This window comes from Gopherus flavomarginatus, chromosome 6, assembly GCF_025201925.1.
Source record: "Gopherus flavomarginatus isolate rGopFla2 chromosome 6, rGopFla2.mat.asm, whole genome shotgun sequence".
Lineage (NCBI taxonomy): Eukaryota > Metazoa > Chordata > Testudines > Testudinidae > Gopherus > Gopherus flavomarginatus.
Window position 1 is genome coordinate 27274348 of NC_066622.1, and position 18850 is coordinate 27293197.

Consider the following 18850-nt stretch of genomic DNA (forward strand, 5'->3'; position numbering starts at 1 on the left):
TGCAGGCACAAAAAAGTGTAACATTTTTATGTGTTTAAGCTTTTCAAAGGTCTACATTCTGAGGCTTTTCCAACTGAATAGCTGTGTTCAGACAGCGTATGAAAGCCATACAGAGTAATCAGTTGGGTCTATACATGTTCACCAGTAACTCATTAATCACTTGAGATTTATCCATTACAACACATCCAGAAAAAAAGGCTGTCTGTTTTCATGGTTTAAATCAGCCATTACTATGCAGCAATTGCTACAATAAGTGTTTTTACACATTATACTTTAGAAAGCACGCAATCCTGGTGCTTCCAATGATGTGTTTGCTTATCATCCTATGTGCTCACAAATTATTAACAATGGCAGGGAGTCCATCACAACAATTTATTTAATGTTTACATTTCTTTTTGTTACCTTCCTCAATTTTAGCTCTCCCTCTTTTGGGGGATTATAGAAGATGACAGAACAGGGTAGCAACAGCAGCACTTTATACCCAGCAACACCAATCCGCTCTCCGTTCCCACCTCAGCCTAGCCAATGGCAGCAAGAAGAGAGGGAGCAACTTCTCCCTTCTACCCTGCCCTTTTCTCCACCCAGGAATGAGGCTGGGAAAGCTCCAGCGCAGCTGAGCCTGCCCTTCCCCAGCTCTTCCCAGGACTCCAAAAGTTGTCTGTTCCCCATGATATGATCAAATATGCCCAGGGCTGGTGCAACCATTTAGGCGACCTAGGCGGTCGCCTAGGGTGCTGGGATTTGGGGGGGTGCCATTTTCTTCAGCAGTGACAGTGGCGGCCGGATCTTCAGCCGCCCCGGTCGCCACCGGCATTTAGGCAGAGGGACCTGGGGCAGGGGAGCGCGGGGAGGGCCGCCTGCAGCAAGTAAGGGGAGGGGGGCGGCATGCAGGGGAACTCCCCGCCCCAGCTCACCCCTGTCCCGCCTCTTGCCCGAGCACGCTGTGGCTGCTTCACTCCTCCCGCGTCCCAGGCTTGCAGTGCCAATCAGTTTAGGCACCGCAAGCCTGGGAGGCAGGAGAAGTGAAGCAGCCACGAGGTGCTCGGGTGCTCGTGTGTGGAGCAGGGGTGAGCTGGGGTGGGGTGGGGGATGCTTCAGGGCGGCGGGTGGGGGTGGGGAGCTGCCGCAAAGGGGGCACCTCAGGGCGGGGGCACGGGGAGGGGCGCAGGGTGGAAGTTTCGCCTAGGGTGCAAAACATCCTTGCACCGGCCCTGAATATGCCCCTATTAAGACAAGGGAGGGCTGGCATTATATCCTCTCCCTCATCCAAGATGGGCTAGAATTTTCTATCTAAAGTTTTCAGCTGCTCATGAGACTCGTTTCTCTACCATACTGTCATGATATAGTCCTGTGTCCCAAAGAGCAATCTAGGTCATCTTAGGTTTTTATGGTTTAAAGTTTGACACACTTTAATGCCTCATCCAGCCTTCTAGCTTTATTCATTCTTCCTTCTTTTTCTTCCAGGTCCTCCATTTTAATAGTCATTTTGGTTGAAATTCACTCAGTTGTCAAGGGCCCCTGGTGGCCTTATGAACCATCTAAGCATTTATCTCATAATCCTTTTTATTGGTTTCTTTGCCATTGATTCATAGTTGACCAGAATTTGGCCCTTAACACAGAGCTTAAGTGTTGTATAGGGCATGGCAACTATGATGAACTTCTGCCTTTGTGTATTTCTTCATTGAACAAAATGTCTTCATTGCTGCTGCCTATAGGCTTTTACTATTTTACATCGATGTCTGTCTCATTCCTGTGACACAAAGGCATATTCTTTAATTAGTTCTAGTCCTCTAGCACAGTGTTTCTCAATGACCAGTCCGTGAACTGGCACCAGACCTTGAGATCTCCTCAACAAGCCAGTCCCTGGTATAAGAAAGGCTGAAACACTCTGCTATAGCAAATAGCATTTACACCACCCCTTTTGTATATTATTAATCTACTACATGGTGTTCTAACTATAGCCTCCAGATCCTGCATAAAAAATAAAAAATGAAAACTGAGCAACCATTCTCAGCCTCCATTGTGGACGCCACAATTCAAGCACAGGAGGTTTTTACCCAAACTGCAATGATGCTGCCATAGCTTTTATTGCAGATTCACTTACAGGTGCAGTTCATCAGGTGTTGGCATTTTATCTTCATAGTTGGGTCCTGTGTGCGTTGAGGCTGCTGGTGTGCCTTTTTGTTTTAACCTGTCATTTGAAATCTGCTGGGATACATGATGCAGCAGACCGTATAACGTGTTTGTCTTGTGGGAGGAGACAGCATGCTTTTAACAGAGAGTCCTCAACTCTGGAATCTGATCCTCTACTTGATCCAACAGAGGCCAATTTTTCTGTATGGCTCATGCATTTCCCCAGACATTTGGTGAGAGGATTATTTAAGGGAGAGAGGTCCTAGGGCTTCTTCATTTGATGGGGGACTTAGTTTGTTTACACTGGCTAACATGGGGTGAGCAGATGTTTAAAGCTGATGTATTAATGTAATTTATTGTGGGTCTGCCTAGATAGTGTTCAATTACACATGTGAAAAAATAAATAAAACTACATAAGTAAATGCTTGTTACTGGCTCAGGCCAGTTATTATGTCATGCCCTTTTGTTTATTTTTTAATTGAGGATGATCAGGCTTTTAATAGCTTTAATGTAAGAGAAGGGTCTCTCACTTGGCTCATACTCATGTTTATTTGAATTCAAATCCACGTTTTGGAACAAAAAAACCCAAAATGAACACACATTTCATAACAAATAATATATTCATCACTGAGCACAGCTCTAGAACACCCTGTGTACATAATTCCTGTAATACTTGCTTTGTAAAGCACTGTGATTATAGGGAACAAACTCCCTTGAGAAGCTAGGTCCTGATCTAACAATGAGCTTATATAATGCTTAACTTTTAGCATATTAGTAGTTTCACTGACATTAATAGGACTACTTACTCTCAAAGTTAACCATATTCTTTAGTGTTTGTTGGATTAGGGCCTGAACCACACTGACTTTTGGAAACTAATGAGGATCCTGCCGTGCTAAGCGATGGCTTTATGCTGGTGGCTGATTATTTTGAATTAGTGAAATAACAAGCATCTGGCTCAGTAAATTTGCTGGGACAACCTGTCATTCTTTTGTATTTTTCTGTTTTTAATTCTGTAGTATATGTGAATTACATCACTTTGTTCAAACACACCAATCTCTTATTACGAGTAGAGCTGGTCAGAAAACCATTTTTTCCCCTGGTGAGGGTTGAGTTCTACAGTTTCTCGATGGGTGCGGGGGTTATGAGGAGAAAGGAAGGAAGGAAAATCTCCTGGAAGGTATGAAAAGGAGAATTCACCTTGGCGAGAAACTACCCCAGAATTCTTAGTACCACCTTATCATCACAGAACACACAGTAAGGTTCCTGCATAGAGAAAGCTGCCAGCTTTAAAATTTGCATAGTAAACATGATGGTGACCAGAAAACAGGTTTTGATGGAGAGATAAAATGCAGACATAGAAGTCAGATGAGTGGTTAAGGGCTTCAGCACCAGTAGTAGGTCCCATTTTAGGGAAGACTGGTCTGGCTGCCAGTCTGACTGCTCTGAGAAATTGGCTACTTGGGGATTTTGTGCCAAAGAGCCCAAGCATCCTGCAAATAGAACGCTACTAATGGCAGATACATCATGTGTTATGTGCTGGGCTGAAGACCCTTATCCACACCTTCTTGAAGGAAGTCCAGGATAACGAGACTTCCATGACCTCTTGAACTAGAATTGTGTTCCTGGCACTAAAGGCTGAACTTGGTCCAAATGGAGGGATAGGCTTTTATTGTGAAGACTCTCCTGGTCACTTCAAATGAGAGACATAGTGCTCTTACTACTCCTCTTTCAATAACCAGGCTGTCAAACACACGGAGATAAGGGCCTTGGGAAAGAATGTCTGGTCTGTGTGGCAGCTGTAATGGTGATTCCAGTTTCAGCTCCTTGACCAGTATGGAGTAATCACAATCACCTTTGCTTGTTCCCATTTTATCTTTTGGATTACTTTCCCCATGAGAGGGAAAGGTGGGAACACATAGCAGACCTTGCAGCCACCTGTACAATAGGACATCTGTTCTCACAGACTTGAAATCCACTTCTCTGGTGAACTATTTCACCCATTTGGTATTTTTGCATCTTGCAAACAGATTGAGTGATGGGATACTTTACATCTTTGGGATCAGATTGAAGACTTCCTGGTTCAGACACCATTCCAGGTTGTTAACAGTGCATCTTCTGAACCAGTCTACTTTCTGAGTCAGCTCCTATTTTATGTGTACCATCTTTAGGAAAGGGAGGGTCATTTATACCCATTTCATTAACTCCATTGCTTCTGCATGTAGAGCTATGCTCCTTGTTCCTCCTTGTTTGTGTATGTAAGCAACTGTTGTTGTATTGTCCAACTAGACCAGGCCGTGATTGCCCTGTAGATAGCTCTGTGATCCCGAGATCCAACTTGATGGTACCAGGAAACTGATGATGTGTTTCCTCTCCTTGAGGCTCCAGGTACCCCACACTCTTCTCGATCCCAGGTGTGTTCCCCAACCGACTGTTCAGCTGTGAGAACTCAGGGTCTGGAAGGTATATGGGAAGGCTGTTGTGGACATTCCCAGGGACTCTCCACCACGCTAGAGGAACAAGTACCTGACTCGGGATCATCACCTGATCTTTCACATTTTCTGTGATCCTGTACTTTGAGAAGGAAAGCCTGGAGACCCCTGATGTGGGATCTTGCCCATGGGATGACTCCTGCGTACGACACCTGGAGGCCAAGTAGCTAAAGGCGCTGAGCTATGGGTTGATTTGGTGCATTTGGACAAGATGGATCTTCTGGACCTGTTGAGTGATGGGTAAATCTTCACCACCAAGATATCTATGTCCACTCCCAGGTGGGGTAGCTTTGTAGATGAGATTAAGGAACTTTTCTTGATATTTATCACAAAGCCAGGGGCTTCCAGGAGGTCCAGAGTTTGCACTGTGTCATTGAGTGTCACAGGCTGGGTTGGAGCTCTGCTTAGAACCTCATCTAGAAGGAGATATAGGTGAATCCCCTGTAACCTGATTCTGGCTATGACCACCACCAGCTTCTTCACAAAGACACCTCGGGCCAAAGAGAGACTGAATGGGAGGGTTTGCCATTGGTAGTGCCATAAGGAAATCTCAGGCGTTTGAAGTGGAATGGACAGATGGGGATGTGGAGATATGCATCAGCCCGGTCCAATGAGGTTGGAGACCCACTTAACACAAATAGGGAACCATAGAAACTAGGACCTCTATCCAGATTTTTTTCTTCATCCACATGTTGAGCCTTTTGAGAACTAGCTTGGCTCTGACTCTATGTGTGTGCTTCTACGAACGAAGAAGATGGAGTGGAATCCTGAGAACTTTTCTTCTGAGGGAACTCTTTCTATAGCTCCTATGTCAGGAGATGGGAGATTTTGTTCTGGATAAGTTTGTGTTGGTGGGATTGGTGGAGAGAGGGGACTGGATAAAGAAGGGATGGAGTGGAGCCAGTAGCTCAAGGAAGTATCCCAGATTTGGTATCTTGCCCACTGGTGGTGTGTGGTCAATATAAACCATTCTTCTGAGAAGTGGTAAATTCTGCCTCCTAGACTTAGTTCTGGGCAGGGATATATCTGCTCATTATGAGAATGGGCTCTTGAGGGCTGCAGGACCACCTCTGTTGAGTCATGGCTCGAGATGAAAACCTCAATGCACCCATTGAAGCATCTGCCACAAATGCTGTTGCCAGGGAAATTTTGTTGAGAATGGAGCTGAAGTCTGTGTGATCCTATCCTTCAGAGCCCTGAGGTCTTCTGCTCGGGATATGGAAGCACTCACAAAGCATGTAGCTGTGAGAGATACTCTGAGAATAGCAAAGGATGCCTCAAAGTTCATTGTAAGGATGGCCTCCTCTATTCAGACAGAATGACAATATCCAGCTAAGGATGCTACTGCAGCATCCAAATTTGGAACCTCAGTAATAGAATTTTTTCACTCGCACTAGATAAAATATAAGGTCATGTCTATTAATATGTGGAATTTTCCACTTCTCTCTAATCAAGTCCTCAAAGGAGTATTGAAGAGGAATCGCAGCCTCCAGACAGGATTTTGAGGGGAGGTATTTATGCTGAAGCTTGTCCTCAGGAGCCTGCTCAGGTTAGATCTGAATCATGGACACAACCTTTTTGCACATGACCTCAAACTTCTTAGAGGGAAATTGTTTTGGTACATTTTCCCAGCATCCTGCTCAGCCTGAGCCCAAGAGCTGTCCTACCTCAGCAGAGGAAGAGGAGGCTGAGTCAGAGCACAAGTGCCTTTTGGATTTTCTTTTTGCATTTTTCCTATTTGTTCTCTCTGGGCTTTTTAAACTTTTTGGCACACTTTGTGGGCAAGGCCACTGAGAAAGCATCTCTTGTGGCTTGCTTTACGCAAAGTCTAAAGAACGAAACAGAGTTCGCGCTCTGAATCTTCCTCACTGAAGTCACACTCACCCCAGGTGCAGGGATAGGTTCTCCTTACTGAAGTGGGAGGGAAGGGGGGCCACTTTTGATCCTGACATCTTTCCGCACTGAATCTAGGACCCAGTTCAAGACTTGCAGGAGGACTAGTATCTTAACTTTGCAGTCCTGTTTTACTCCACGACTTACCCCTTGAGCAGGCTGGATGAAGTCCTCCTTGTCCTTCCAGCCTCTGTTTGTTCTGGTCTCTCTCTCCTGGTCAGGTTTCCCTTTGGTGGAGTTGTAGCTCTTTGGGTGGGTAGGAGACCCAATACATCCATCTGACTCAACGTCCTCCTGCCCTAGCAGATTTAAGATGATCTGTTTGGGAGCAGGCTGATCATAATTCATCTTCTGCCGAGCCTGAGACAGCTGCCTCATGTGTAGAGCACCTTTTGGATTTTGCCCTGTGCTGGTGCAGTTGCTCTGCCATGCTTGAGAAGGGGCAGAGGAGTCCAGAGGGGAGGTGCTGCAGTAGCGGTTCTGGGTGGCTATTACCACAGTATGCTCACACTCTGGACAAGGAGGAGGCCAGGATGCTTGAAGCAAAACAAAATGCTCAAACTACCTGAAAAATGGCCAACACAATAAAGTTAAAAGAAAATGGATAGGAGCAAAGTAAGCCACCACTGTATGCTGCCGTGGAGGGAAGGAGGGAAAAGGGGCATGGCCAACAGGAGCAGTGCTGCAAGCTGTGAACAATCTCTGGAAGCTGCAGAAAGGAAAACAGCCACAGGCACAGCAGAAATGTGGGAGACACTGGGCTGCATATGGGTTAAACTAAAGTTGTAATTAATACTTTCTGCACAACAATTTTGACCAGCTCTAACTACCACCTCTACCAGGCTGTTAATTGTCATGGCAATATTATTTGTGTTCCAAGCACTCCACTTCCGTCAAACTTCATTTTGTCATTTTTTAAATTTACAGCATGCACAAATAACTAGTTTTTAGAAGAAAGGCCCAAAGATAATTGCAAAAATGCCAACACATTGAATAAGCCCTGACATTTAAAAAAGGCTACAATAACTCCTCCGTAATGTACTGTAACTGTTTTTCAGAATTAAACAGGGAATAAAAAGTTCAACTATCCAGTGTATTACAGTCCATTGGCGAGTCATCAGAATCACCAAATAAATTCAGGAATCAGTTAATGTACTAAACAGAGCTTAGGAAGTGGGCATAAATTAACTAAGCTTCTGTATTTTGCTTTCACTTCAAGCCATATTACTAGAGCTGCAAGAGCTTGGGAAAAAAATGCATGGCAATCCACATTTCCTCTCAAAGCTCTCCAGGCTCAAGGGCCTGGGGATAGCTTAATTAAAGCGACTTGCTATTGCTTTCACATATGCCTCAATTTTGGTTCAACAAGTTTTGTCTCAATGACATGTCAAAAGCTTGAGCAGGCATATTTTAAACTGCTCTAAATATATAATTGAAATTTATATAGCGCCTTTCTTCCCAAAGGAACCTGGAACACTTTACAAACTATAGCAGTGAATGTGCTATGACCTTACTCAGGCAAAATTCCTGTTATCTTCAATGGGAGTTTTGCCGATGTAAGGACTGCAGGGATTAGGCCATAGATACCCGTAAAGAGAGATAGAAGTGTGACAAAATTTGAAGTAACTGACAATGGTGCTTTAGAATAAAATGCCTTAATTAGCAGCATTGCTTCCACTAATGAAAATAGTGTGATTATGCATAGTTGCAACGGTAGTGAAATAAATGAAATCATTCTCAAAAGTGGTCATCAGCTAGAAGTCATAGAGGTTTTCAGGTTAGAAACAGAGAGAGAGAGGGAGAGAGAAGGGGGAGAATTTAAAACAGTAGCATCCATCTCTGTATTCAACAAGACTGATCTCTGTTTGTCACTTCTTTGAGTTGAAGGAGAGCAGCTAAAGATCTAGCCTAGATTTATCAGCTACATATAATGTCAGCAAGCTTTATTAATTACTGTTCTAATCTGATTCATCCAATTTATTAATTATTGAATCTGCCAGCTGAGATTTGATGACAAGACTTTCTCTTTTGAATGTGTTTAACGATTTGAAGGTTCATTACTTTCAGGTGTTTTTTCTGGGAATTGCAAAGCTCCATTAATCATCTCTTTGTTTTGTTGGTGTTACTATTCTTTTCGCTACTGTTTAGGTGCCGAAGACTAACATTAGAAAGGCAGAAGTGGAGATTTACAAATATACATGTCATCTAGCATCTTTTCCACATACAATACTTATTCCTGAATGTTGATTGGTTGTGATAATGAAACACTTTTTCAAAATTCAAAAAGTATAACAACCTTTACTCATAACAGCCAGACCCACAAATGCATTGCAGTCTCTGTATACACTTTATTAGACTATTTCACATACAACTGGGGAATACAATCGCTTCTGAAATAAAATTATGCCACTGCCTCCAACAGTATACAACAGTTTATTTATCTATTTATATAAATGTCTACAATAATCATAGGATCATAGGACTGGAAGGGACTTTGAGAGCTCATCTAGTCATCTAAAATGGGCACCTATCCAACAGCACTAATTACAAACAAACAAAAAATGCAAATTTAAACAGTAAGTTCCTGGTAACAAAACAAACACTTTTCAGAACTTCAAGCACAAAACTCCCAACCCCATGAAGCTCTAAGCCCCATCAAACCCCATTATCTGCAGCAGGCCTGGTACCAGATGTGCCTAGCAACATGTCCTGAAGATCAGCATATCAAGGCTATTTTGGACCATGGATGGAGGAGCTTGAACTTCCTCTCTTTTAAATAAAGGGGGATCCACCTTGAGCACCCTTTTGAGTGTAACTGTGACATTATGGTGCAGAAGAGACAGTCTTTAAAATTGGAAGGCCGAAATTGTTTTAGGGCTATACAGGTCAAAACCAACATCTCGAAACCAATACGCACAGACCATAGAGCACTGGGGTTACTTACTAAACAGGCTGCAGCATCTTGCACCACTTTAAATTTCTGGATTGATTTCAGATGTAACCCAATGATGAGTGTAATGCAGCAGTCTGGCCTCAAAGTAACAAAGGGTCATGATCTGCATCTGAAAGAAAGGGTCAGTCTCCAGGCACAGATGATGTAAAAGGATCCCAGGACATAGCTGATACAGAAGCATCTGGGGAGCCAATACAACACAAACCCCAGATTGTGCACACAAGTAACAAATGGGGAGCAAACACTCTCAGTCAAAGATAGAGAGATCTACCTTGCCATATCTTTAGGTGCAGGGCCGATGCAAGGATGTTTCGTACCCTACGCGAAACTTCCACCTTGCGCCCTCCCCAGTCCTCTGCCCTGAGGCGCTCCCCCCGCAGCAGCTCCCCCTCCTCCGCCCTGAGGCACGCACACACCCCCCACGGCAGCTCCCCACCCTCCACTCTGCGGCACCCCCCTGCCCTGCCTCCTCCCCGAGCACGTTGTCGCCGCTTCACTTCTCCCACCTCCACGGCTTGCAGCGCCTAAGCTGATTGGCGCCGCACGCCTGGGAGGTGGGAGAAGTGAAGCAGCCACGGCGTGCTCATGGAGGAGGTGGGGCAGGGGTGAGCTGGGGCGGGACGTTCCCCTGCGTGCTGCCCCCCCTTACTTGCTGCAGGCTACCTGCCCTGTGCCCCCCTGCCCCAACTCCCTCTGCCTAAATGCCGGCGGCGACTGGGGCAGCTGAAGATCCGGCCGCCACAGTCGCTGCTGAAGAAAATGCTGCCCCCCAAATCCTAGCTCCTTAGATGACCACCTAGATCGCTTAAATGGTTGCACTGGCCCTGTTTAGGTGTTTCCCTCAACCTACTACTGCTGTTTTAGTCATAACTAGATGGAGTTTCTGCCAGCAAGCTCTCATCCGTACCTTAAACTCCCCCAGACTCTGGGATAGGCATGAAACAGCACTGGCTGATAAATGGTGATTTAGATTGCATGACACCAGCATACTGAAAACCTGGCAGTCCATACCTCCAAACTAAGGGCAGTCTATGTGGGGAAATTTACTAGCATAGTTTTATAAGTGTCAGTATAACTCGCCATGTGGACACGCTTATGAGTGTTTTTTTTTTCTGGTTTAACCTATGTCACTTTGAAAACAGTATAAACTAAATCCAGGTTTGCATTTAAAATTTAGTTGACCTAGTCACTCCAGGAGTTGAAAAATTCACACTCCCGGGCATTGTATTTAAGCTGACAACTCCCCAGTGTAGATACAGCTAGGACCATGGAAGAATTTTTCTGTCAACCTAGCTACCGCCACTCAGAGAGGTGGATTACCTACATTGATGGAAAAATCCCTTCTGTCAATGTAGAAAGCATCTACACCATGGTGCTGCAGCAGTGCCACTGTAGTGTAGCAATGGCCTAAAGCAGAAAAAGGCACTCTCATTCTGGGATAATTGTCTCCTCATGGGGAGTTATACTTGCATAGCTAAGATGATATAATTATACAATTATGGCTATTCTGGGTGATTTCCCCCTGTAGACAAGCTTTCCTAGCAGTCTTGTCTACATGTTGAACAGGATGGGAGACCAAAGGTAATCTCTGTAGCATTCTACACAACAGAGTCCTTAGGGAGAAGAAGGAGCAATTGTCCCACACAACTCTGTGGGAATACTCAGCAAAGGACAGGGAGTGAAGAAAAAATTATCTGCTTGAAATTACATGGGAAATCTAGGTATGCCAGCAGCAACTAACTTTCTGGGCGGAAATTTAGCTTCAAGACACCAAAGCTGACAATGGGCCTTATGCTTGTGACAAGTGCCATCACCCAATGACCACATGGGATCAAGAACTCAATGTTACTACTTATCAAAATGATAACATTTACAAGGATCATAGTGGGGACATTATTTCTCTATTTGTAATAGAGACTCAAAGAGGAGTGTTCCATCTACTCATTCAACTGCAATGTTTCTTGAAGCATCTATATTTTCATTGAGGTCTTCATCTCATAACTGACCAAACCAAGCTTATTTAGGACCAAGAGCTGTTTATATAAGCCAAGGAGGTATGACAAGCTAGTTATTTTAGGAAGTTAAAAATGATCTGAGTAACTTCACCACTGATGTTGATGTTTCTTTCATTTTTATAGAAGTTAATGAAATAGCACATTCTCTTTGTATGCATGCTGATACGATCCCTTAAGTGCTGTGATCCTGGGATAGAAAAATCTCTTCCTTGTTTGCTCCAATTGACAGATAGTACATATATTTTTAAAGCAAGGTTTTAGATGTTTTTGTCTTGTGGCTATCCTAGTTCAAATGATTTTTGGTTTTGTTGCTTTAGGGGGATTTTTATGTAGATGACTGCATAAAAGGCACTATATAGAAAAGTAGATTATGCTGGAAGACAGACTCAAACAGTTAACTTTTTTGTAACTCATGACAGAGCTACATACAAGTTGGGCCTTATTTACAGTTGGTTGAATATTAAAAATATTTAGCGAATATTCATCTGAATTTTTAAATTAATTTATTAGACTGTCCCTTTTGTATTCTTCTCTACATCCTCCTCCTCCCCCCAGATATTATACTCAATACATTTACTGTCAGGAATGTTTATAGTAGCTGATTTTTAAGTGATTATTGAAGAACTGTCATCTGTAAATATAACTAAACTAAGAGTGAAAACTAATACTTATTGAATAACAAATACAAGCAAGAACATTGTAAGCTGGTCACAATTTGCAAAATGAAAAACATGAAATTAATCTGTGATTTGCTGTGAATTATTTACTCAGCTGTAGTTATTGATGTTTCTCTTTATTCCCTCAGACCAAGTAAAACTCATCTGATAGGTGAGATCTATACAGAAAGATTTCCCAAGCTTTGTTTAGTCAACATTGCAGTTGGTTGGTTTGAAAGGATTCAACAGTTGTGTTTAAAACCTTTTGCTGATATTTTCACCCTTTCACTTGACTTTGATTGTTACAATTTAAGAACTCAGAGTTAAAGCAAATGGTGTTCCACCAGGCACAAACCAGTTCCACATGGAATGAGGATAGAGAACCTAGAGTATGGATGAAGCTAGAATGACATATTGCTAACAGTGGAAATCCAGGACCTCATCTCCTGAAAACTCAGAAAGATTTACACCTTTCTAATCCAATCATAATTCACTCCTACAAAACACAGAATGAAGTCCACAGAGGAACATCCAAGGACATTTTTTGGAGCAGACATATGGGAAAATTCCTTAGTAAAGATAAAAGGTCAAATATTATCTTGGGACAACTGGATAAAAAAAAAAGAAGAATCAGATTCTCAGACCTCTGTGATAATGGTAATTTTATTAGATTTGCAGAGTTTGCAAGAAAAAAAAAGCAGCATTCAGGGATGCAAAAATAATATTTCTAGCACTATTGTTATAGTTAATGGGCTAAAATCACTGAAGTCCATGCAGTTAGCATATGGAGGAGATTGACTCAATGTATTCAAATTTTAAAAAGCAGCAGATTTTCAAGAGATGTTTCTAAGTAAGACATAGCTCTAAACTACATACAACCTTGAAAATACTAAGGGCCCATTCCATTTCAATGGAATGCAGGATCAGGCTCATACCTTCCTTCTAAAAGTTATAGTTTCTCAAATTATAAGACATTGATCCTTTTCAAGGCAGGCTACACCAAAGCCAGAGGAAACAGGAGAAAAAAAGAACGCTTCAGTTTGGTTCAAATCTTTGCAAAACCAGGCCCTACTAGAGACTAAATACAGTTACTTAGTAGATGGTCTCTTTCGGTTCTGAACCCCAAAGATAAGATAAATCATGAAGCTATCCCTCTCAGTGGATTTAAAACCATAATTCTAAACTGCACCATGAGAAGTAAACTGTTTATAGTATTCATGCCAAGGTACTTCGGGTGGGACACAGTCAATTGCAATATCAAACAGTACAATAATTAGACTGTCTAATTAAAATACATGGGAACAAAGGCTGGAATTTCCAAAGGAGCCTAAGGGTATTAGAGGCCCAAATTATTTTGTATGTCAATGGTATTTTGGGTGCCCCGACTCCTCTGAAAATCTAAATTAAAAATAAACATAACTGAAAAAATGTCTCCCCTAAAGATGGATCTTTGCTAACTCCTCTCCCCCACCAAACCATTCTTTAAACATTTTAGAGGAGGCCTAACTATTTATTTAGGAAGGATAGATGTAACAAAGTGTGGGAAAATCTGTCCTAAAGGGTACGGAAAACTGCCCTATATTTAAAATTCACATGGGATGGAAAGGAGATTAGGATTTACATTCTCAGTTGAAGACTGGACCAGGAGATTGTGAAAGAGTTATATTGCCACTGGAGAGGCCAGTTTGTAATATACATGGCCCATAATATTCCATAAATTATTAAACCAAAGTGCATATATCTAGACTAGGGTCAAGAGGCTGTAGTCAGAACCAGAAAGTAAGGACGTTCAAGGATGACATTCTGCTTATCATGAACTAAATGACAAACCCCAAAACCCTAAAATTCAATTTTTCTGAATTAAAAATTACATCCCTAGACCTGTGAAACTGATCTTTTTAGGTCTAATGGTAGCTAGTGTTAAGACAATGAAAAGATTTACTGAGGCCATTATCATCTTAGACCGTGATGCTAGTTAGGTTTTGAAAATTTATGGAAAAAGAGCTAGAAAGCAAAATGGAGGAATTTAAAAGGATATGGAGTCCTATAAGCCATAAGAAAAGAGTCATCATGATAAAACTGTGGAGGAGAAACAGATGTAGGCCATGGAAGTCTCTGAGCAATAGAACAAAGGAATATGTCATCTTTTCATCCATTTTCTTGCTCTCTTTCTCCTCTTTAGTGTTATGCTTGTATTTTCCTCAATGTCTGAATACTATCAGAAACAGAAACGGTTTATACCCATGAAGATACTTTAATCTTTCAAAAAAATTTTTAAAGAAAAGATAAGAACTGGTCTATTGGTATTTCAAAGGAATTGACTCAAGGAGCACCTGTTTAGTCTTTTGTGTGAGATGCAAATTTCTAACAGAATAAAATGTAGGCAATAGAAATGATCATGTTTCCCCGTCTCAGAGATAAACATGCCAAGAAGATTGGACAATATATTGCGACTGAGGCTTTTAATGCATTTTAAAGTTCCCTTTGTCTATGAAGCAAATTTTTCAGCTAGTACTTCAAGGCTTACAAGGCAACTTTCAAGACGTCGCTTTTCAGGAGTCATGGCAAAAAACTGCAGAGTCTGGTGTGCATGGCCCACATGCAACATGTTAAAACTTCAGGACTCCAACCAGCCTTTTATCATAAAGTTGATTTAAAAAATAACTGGTTTCAGAGTGGTAGCCATGTTAGTCTGTATCAGCAAAAAGAACAAGGAGTACTTGTGGCACCTTAGAGACTAACAAATTTATTTGAGCATAAGCTTTTGTGGGCTAAAGCCCACTTCATCAGATGCATGCAGTGGAAAATACAATAGATAGATAGATAGATATACACACACACACATATACAGAGAACATGAAAAAATGGGGGCTGCCATACCAACTCTAATGAGATTAATCAGTTAAGGTGGGCTATTATCAGCAGGAGAAAAAAAAACTTTTGTAGTGATAATCAAGATGGCCCATTTCAAACAGTTGAAAAGAAGGTGTGAATAACAGTAGGAGGAAAATTAGCATGGCGAAATAGTTTTTAATTTGTGTAATGACTCATCCACTCCCAGTCTTTATTCAAGCCTCATTTAATGGTGTCCAATTTGCAATTTAATTCCAGTTCTGCAGTTTCTCACTGGAGTCTGTTTTTGAAGTTTTTTGTTGAATAATTGCAACTTTTAGGTCTATAATTGAGTGACCAGGGAGGCTGAAGTGTTCTTCGAATGGTTTTTGAATGTTACAATTCTTGATTTCTGATTTGTGTCCATTTATTCTTTTGCATAGAGACTGTTTGGTTTCACCAATGTACATGGCAAAGGGGCATTGCTGGCACATGATGGCATATATCACATTGGTAGATGTGCAGGTGAATAAGCCTCTGATAGTGTGGCTGATGCGATTAGGTCCTATGATGGTGTCCCTTGAATAGATATGTGGACAGAGTTGGCAGTAGGCGTTGTTTCAAGGATAGGTTCCTGGCTAGTGTTTTTTGTTGTGTGGTTGCTGGTGAGTATTTGCTTCAGGTTGGGGGGCTGTCTGTAAGCAAGGACTGGTCTGTCTCCCAAGATCTGCGAGAGTGAGGGATCATCCTTCAGGATAGACTACAGATCCTTGATGATGCGCTGGAGAGGTTTTAGTTGGGGGCCGAAGGTGACGGCTAGTAGCATTCTTTACTTTGTTGGGTCTGCCCTGTAGTAGGTGACTTCTGAGTACTCTTCTGGCTCTGTCAATCTGTTTCTTCACTTCAGCAGGTGGATATTGTAGTTGTAAGAATGCTTCCTACTGTATTTTCCACTGCACACATCTGATGAAGTGGCCTTTAGTCCACAAAAGCTTATGCTCAAATAAATGTGTTAGTCTCTAAGGTGCCACAAGTACTCCTCATTCTTTTTTCAAAAATAACTATTATCCTAGACAAAGGACACAGACTTCATCTTATACAGCCCAAACTGAAGCACACTCAATTCATGAAAAGATTCCCCTTGACTTCTATGGGAAATGGATCTGGCTTGTATTTGTGACAGACAAGAGATCCTATTCCCATCTTTGCCTTATATATATATCTTATGCACAGATTGTCATAGTCAGTTTGCCATACAGCATGGCAGAATAGCTCAGCAGGCAGAGCAGAGGACTTGGAGGTAACAATTCACATGGCCAGATCATCACATCAGTTGTGTACACAACTTTCATTAACTTCATTGTGATTTGCCTCTGCACAACTGATGGGGTGACTAGGTCAGGGCCGGCGCTTCCATTTAGGCAACCTAGGCGGTCGCCCAAGGCACCAGGATTTGGGAGGGCGTCATTTTGCCGCCCTCGGCGGCAATTCGGCAGCAGGGGGTCCTTCCACGCTCTGGGTCGTCGTTGGCAATTCTGCAGCGGGTCCTTCATTTGCTCCAGGACCCGTCGCCAAAGTGCCCCGAAGACCAGGAGCACAGAAGGACCCCCCCTGCCATAGAATTGCCACCAACAACCGGGAGCATGGAAGGACCCTGCCTAGGGCGCCAAAAACCCTGGTGCCACTCCTGGACTAGGTCATTGTGTTGCAATTTCTGCCATAGACCCATTTAGCAGCTTTGGGCAATCTATTTAGAGATCTACTCTGCAAAGTCTTGAATGCCCTCAACTCCCCCTGATTTGAATGGGAGTTGAGGGTACTCAGTACTTCAGAGGACTGACATCTTAACTTCTCTGTACCTCTGTTTCCGCAGAGGATAACACCGAGGAATTCTGTCAGTTGAGCTCCTCTGGTGGACAGGCAACAATCCTAATTCAGCCAGTTTACTCATTTTTGTTAGTCTCGTGTCACTTTTTCCTTTCCTTTCCTTCTTATTCTTTTTTAATGTACCTTTTTATCAACTCCCCTCCTGCCCAACTCCCCAGCTGGTTGCATGTATGTCTATACTAATGAACCCATTCTAGGATAGTAATGGATTCCTCTCACAAGATGTGTTCCTTGTTGTAAATTAAACTGTGTTCCCAGTTCTCTCTTCATCTAGGTGAGTCTATCATAGTGCATATGTAATATTTATTTGTATCCCTGATCTTGAAAGTTGTTTTTATACAGAAATCATGAAAATGATATTCAGACAAAAATATGTTTTTCTCTCTCTCTTTCTATCACCTGGAAAAATGGGATTGTATGCCTTTTAATTTCCTCTGCATGGGCATGGGAGTTTTTCCAGGGAGGTCGACATCAAAGACCTCTGGTGAGGGGATAGTTCCAAGAATATGACACAGATACTTCTACTGACTGTTACCACAGAAGGAAAAGAAAAATGTGGTGTCATTCTTCCCTTTCAAGAGGCCATGTTCCTCTCTTTCCAATCCTGCTGTGTTAAAAAGTAATCCACTTCCTGCGTATAACATTTAAAGTCAGTTGGAGAGAGGGTGCTTTTCCTTTTCCTCATACAGCACTTTAATCTTTCCTTAGGGTATCCTGTCTATACTAATCTTAAATCTGTCAGATCCTAACAAAGAGAGGATTGCTATATTTGGAGAGGAATGGGCAGGACAAATTTCCAACTTTTCTGCCATGAAGGATAAAACCTTCCTCTCTCAAGTGAAACACAGTTAAGCAATTCATGCTTGTCCTAATCTGAAACAGTATCGCCTAGAGGTCCCAAATGCAGAGCTGAAACTATGAGACAGTCTTTGGTGCATTAGAAATTGAAGCTCATTTACATACTTGGTGAGGCTGTTTAAGATCATTCTTTACTATTAAGTAGTCCTTAAATGATTATTGCTAAATATGTAAAATGTAAGGCTCCTAAATACTTTCCTTTTGTAAAAAAAAAACCAAAAAAAACACAACCTTTCAAGATAGACAGATGCAAAGACATAATGATTGCCGTATGTCAGAAGGTTTTAATGGTTAAAAAATGGTCTTGAGCAATGGCTTTCTAAGTTCCTATAAAACAAACACTTTTATAAGTTCCTGAGGTTTTTCTTGCCAGAGGCTTATCAGTGGAAACTAATGATTCTTGACCTTTCTGTATCTCACAGAATTTTTATCTTGGTAAAGAGATCTCTAGCTGTAGCACTACTAATGGACCTAGAAGATATTAACTGAATAGGCCTTAAGGTATCTATATTCATGTACAGTTAAATGTATTACATTAGCTTCAGGTTTTACGCTTAACTCAGAATATTCTTTCTTAACACTTTGCCAGAGGGTAGATTTCCTGGGTGTTCTTGTAAAATTCTGGATTCTGACTTTTAAAGATTCCAGAAGGAAGAGGAATCTTTTAACATAAAACATCTTTCTGAAAACCACAAAGATCCTACCATGGGAACTCACAAGTCTCCATTAGGGTCGTTATCAGTAGTCTTTGTGCACTGCTTTTTAAAGTCTGGTATAGATGATCAAATTACAAATTAATAGTGCCTCTGTCTAAGTTGATGCTTGGAAACAGTGTAAGCAGGGTCTTATGTTTTTTATTTCACTCACATCTGCAGACATGGAGACAGATGCACCTAAAACAGCTTCATTAACTACAACCGATAATAAAATATTGACAGGAACTTGGGGGTCCTATCCTAACTGTAGTAGTGATCACATTCATGTCTCAGAGGTAGAGTTAGAAGATCCAGAACACCAGCTGTCTGCTTATAAATAGTAAAATCACTTTATTTTACCATTTTTTCTTGTGACATACTGTGCAAATGAAAAAAAACATGGGTTTTTATTTTTATTTTCCAGTAAAACCTAATCAG